This window comes from Equus caballus, unplaced genomic scaffold (assembly GCF_041296265.1).
Source record: "Equus caballus isolate H_3958 breed thoroughbred unplaced genomic scaffold, TB-T2T haplotype2-0000437, whole genome shotgun sequence".
Taxonomy (NCBI): Eukaryota; Metazoa; Chordata; class Mammalia; order Perissodactyla; family Equidae; genus Equus; species Equus caballus.
This window is the reverse complement of record NW_027222394.1, coordinates 300,756-304,915: the sequence shown is the minus strand read 5'-3', so window position 1 is coordinate 304,915 and position 4,160 is coordinate 300,756. Positions and strand designations below refer to the sequence as shown.

At 39.8% G+C, this 4,160-nt stretch overlaps 1 long non-coding RNA gene across 1 annotated transcript; it reads right to left on the bottom strand.

Annotated features, from left to right (window-relative positions):
* Nucleotides 1-242: 242 nt before the first annotated feature.
* LOC138922947 (uncharacterized) lies at nt 243-2,658 on the bottom strand. The gene is made up of 2 exons (XR_011436083.1): nt 2,466-2,658; nt 243-1,266 (listed from the first exon to the last, which is right to left on the bottom strand). It is a non-coding gene; the product is annotated as an uncharacterized lncRNA (long non-coding RNA).
* Nucleotides 2,659-4,160: the final 1,502 nt, after the last annotated feature.

Below are 4,160 nucleotides of genomic sequence, written 5' to 3'. Positions count from 1 at the left end.
AAGGAGACAAAAAAGAACCAGAGAAATGGAGTGAGTAAGGGAGAGTTGGGGAGAAACAGATGGTAAAAGAGAGGATAGGGGATGGGTTGGGTAGAGATGACTTGGAAAGGCACAGTAAGAATGAAACAGCATGACCTAGGAAAGAAGCAGAGGGAGAAATGAAAATAGACAAAAACGGGAATCAAGCAGAGAGATGCAGGAGGGCAGAATAGAGAAGAGGGTCTTGATCAACAGTAGCAACATGGGCGACATCCAAATTTATTAGATGCTGTGATGGTTAATTTCATGTGTCAACTTACTTGGGCTAAGGGATGCCCAGATAGCTGGTAAAACTTTATTTCTGGGTTTGTCTATGAGGTTGTTTCCAGAAGAGATTAGCAAGTGAATCAGTTGACTCAGTGAAGAAGATCGTCCTCACCAGCGAGGCTGGGCATCACCCAATCCATCAGGGCATGAATAGAACAAACAAGCAGATGAAGGGCAAACTTGCGCTCTGCTTGAGCTGGGACTTCTGTCTTCTCCTGCTCTGGGACGTTGGCACTCCTGGGTTTTAGGCATTTGGACTCAGACTGTGACTTACACCATGGGCTCCCCAGGTTCTCAGGCCTTCAGGTTGAACTGGGGCTATACCACCTGCTTTCCTGGGCCTGCAGCTTGCAGATGGCTGAGGCTAGGACTTCTCAGCTTTCGCAATCGTGTGAGCCAGCCCACCTAATAAAGCTCATTCTAGATACCGTATATATCCTATTGGTTCTCTTTCTCTGGAGAACAGTGAATACAGATGCCATTTAAATTTCCAAATTATTTTTCCCTTTACATTTATTTTGTCAGACTCAGATTGACGTCTCAATGCGTTTCCGGTCTTTTTTATATGTTGAGATATTGTTTAGTGCTTAGTCGATGATTTTATGTACTTTAATCTGTACTTGGTAAGGATATTGATTTATTTTATATTAACAGACAAGCGTAGGTTAACCAGATAGTCTGATATTCAACAGATTTTCTTCCTCATGTTATCCGTTAGATTGATGGGCTGTGAGCTAAAGTCTCCAAAGAAGCATATGTTCTCTTCAAGTTCCTTTGGTCCTGTCTGCAGATGTTGAAGAATAGGCTGAGTTGACATGGAACTTGAAACCAACAGAGATCATCTGTTCATGGTGAATCAACTGCTCAGAGTTATTTTCATAGCTAACCCTCTTTCATGTTTTCCAGTGCCAATAATGAGGTCTTCTTAATTGCATATTTTTCACAGTTTAATGTGATTTTCTGGAAAAAAGCATTGAAATGATTGAGATCAATGTGATTAAAACCAGGAAAGAGAAGTCTCTCTCACTCAGGAGTATGAAATGTGGTCCGGAATCTTTAGCCTGTGCTAGTTACTCTCTACTGGCTTCTCCTACTCATCTCCTTGCCTGACTGAATATACACACAAGTCACAAGACTGGATGGGGGGAGAAAAAATGTTTTTCCTCAAATTTTTCTTATTGTGGTAAAATACACATAACATTTACCATCTTATCCATTTTTAAGTGTACAATTCAGTGGCGTTAAATACACTTATAATGCTGTGCAACCACCACCATCAGCCATCTCCAGAACTCTCTTTATCTTGTAAAACTGAAACACTATATCCATTAATCAATAACTACCCATTCCTCCCTGTCCCCATCTCCTGGCCACTACTGTTCTACTTTCTGTCTCTATGATTTTGACTATTCTAGGTACCTTAGAGAAGTGGAATCATGCAGTATTTGTCTTTTTATGACTGAATTACTTTGCTTAGCATAATGTCCTCAAGTTTTGTTCCTATCATAGCATAATTCCCTTCCTTTTCAAGGCAGAAAAGTATTTCATTGTATGTATAGACCATAGTTTGCTTATCCACTCACCCATTGATGGACACTTGGGTTGCTTCCACATTTTAGCTATTGTGAATAATGGTGCTATCAACATGGGTGCATTTTATTTAAAATCTCTTTTGTCTAATATTAGTATAGCCATCCCTGCTCCCTTTTGGGTGGTATTTGTGTAGAACATCTTTTCTATACTTTCACTTTCTATTTGTATCTTTCTATCTAAAGTGAGTCCCTTGTACAGAGTAAATTGTTAAATCATGTTTTTTAATCGAGTCTGCCAATTAAATAGTTTGATCCACTTACTCTTTTTTTTTTAAAGATTGGCACCTGAGCTAACATCTGTTGCCAATCTTCCTCTTTATTTCTTTCTCTCTCTCTCCACTTCCTTCCTTCCTTCCTTCCTTTCTTCTCCCCAAAGCCCCCCAGTACATAGTTGTACATTGCAGTTGCAGGTCCTTCTGGTTGTGCTATGTGGGATGCCACCTCAGCATGGCCTGATGAGTGGTGCCATGTCCATGCCCAGGATCTGAACCAGCAAAATCCTGGGCCACCAAAGCGGAGTGTGTGAACTTAACTACTCAGCCACAGGCTGTCCCCTGATCCACTTACTTTTATGTAATTACTGCAAGGGAGGGACTCGCTTCTATCATTTTGTTATTCATTTTCTATATGCCTTAGCACTTTTTTTGTCCCTCATTTCCTGCATTGCCGTCTTCCTTTGTGTTTAGCTGATTTCCTGGAGTGAAATATTTAAATTCTTTTCTCATTTCCTTTTGTATACATTCTATAGGTGTTTCTTTGTGGTTACCATGGGAATGACATTTAACATCTTAAAGTTATAATACTCTAATTAGAACTTATAGCAGTTTAACTTCAATAACATACAAAAACTCTGCTCCTTTACAACTCTGTTCCCACACCTTTCAGTTATTTATATCAAAAAATTACATCTTTATACATTTTATGCCTGAAAAGATAAACTAATAATTGTTTTTAAATGCATTAATCTTTTGATTTATATATAAAATAAAACATGGAGTTACAACCATGGTTATAATAATACTAGCTTTCAGATGAATAGTTGTTTTCAAAATGTATTAGTTTCTTAAATCACATAGAAAACAGAAATACAGTCAAAAATCATTGTTACACTACTAGTGGCCTTTATAATTGACCATATATTTACCTTTATTGAGATCTTTATTCAAATAGATATGAGTTATTGTCTCAACAGTGTATTTGAACATGCAGGCCTCTCTTGAGCATTTAATTTGGGGCAGGTGTCATGGTAGCTGACTCTCCAGACTTTTACCTGGGGATGCCTTCCCAGAACAGCTGGGACAATCTCTCTCTTCCATTCACAAAACTGTTTTGTTGGATGTAAGATTCTTGATTGACAGTCATTTTCTTTTGGCACTATGAATACAGCAGCCCACTGACATCTAGCCTCCAAAGTTTTTAATGAGAAGTCTGCTGATAATCTTATTGAGGATCACTTGTTTGTGAAGATTTTCTTCTCTCTTGTTGCTTTCAACATTCTCTCTTTTTGTTTTGAAAGTTTGATGGTGACAAATAAAAATGGCAAGCGATAGGATATATTGGATAATATGAGGAAGCCATTTGGTGTAAACCTAATGTGGCCTGACCTTGTCTTTCCAAAAGGGCCTGACCGAGGCCGTTGAGCATGCATTGTATATCTGCTTTAGAGATTCCCTATGGCAAGAACACAGGCCCTTGAGATAAAGGTGCAACTTCCCTCCCCCTCCCAATGTTGGCATTTCCTTAAGGATTAAGCATTTTCCTTAGGCTAGAAACTGATTGCTGTGCTCACCTGTGACCACCCAGCTGGAGACAATAGACTTACCTCCTGCTACGCCCACTGAGATAGCAGACCCACTACCTGCTGTGTCCATCAAGTGCTCTGCCAACATGGCAATCTTGTGACTATTGTGGGAGGGACAATTCAATCATATGTGAAACATCCTGTTTGGGGTATATAATCACTCTGTATACCTCACTTCTTTGGTGCCCTTTTTTCCTTCAGGAAGAAAGGCCCTGGGCCACGGTCCTCAGATTTTAGCTCAGAATAAACTCTCCCAAATTTTCATTTATAGATTGGTTATGGAATATTTTCATTGACATTTCTTGGCGTAGCTGGTAGGATTTCAGAGAAACCCACCGAGACCACCTGGAATCTACACTGAGCCAGCATTCGGTACCAATAAGGGCCCACTGAGCCCCCGGATCACTGCATTCTTCAGGTGACCCTGGTGAGTTCTCCTGAAACCCGGACCTCCTTACTTT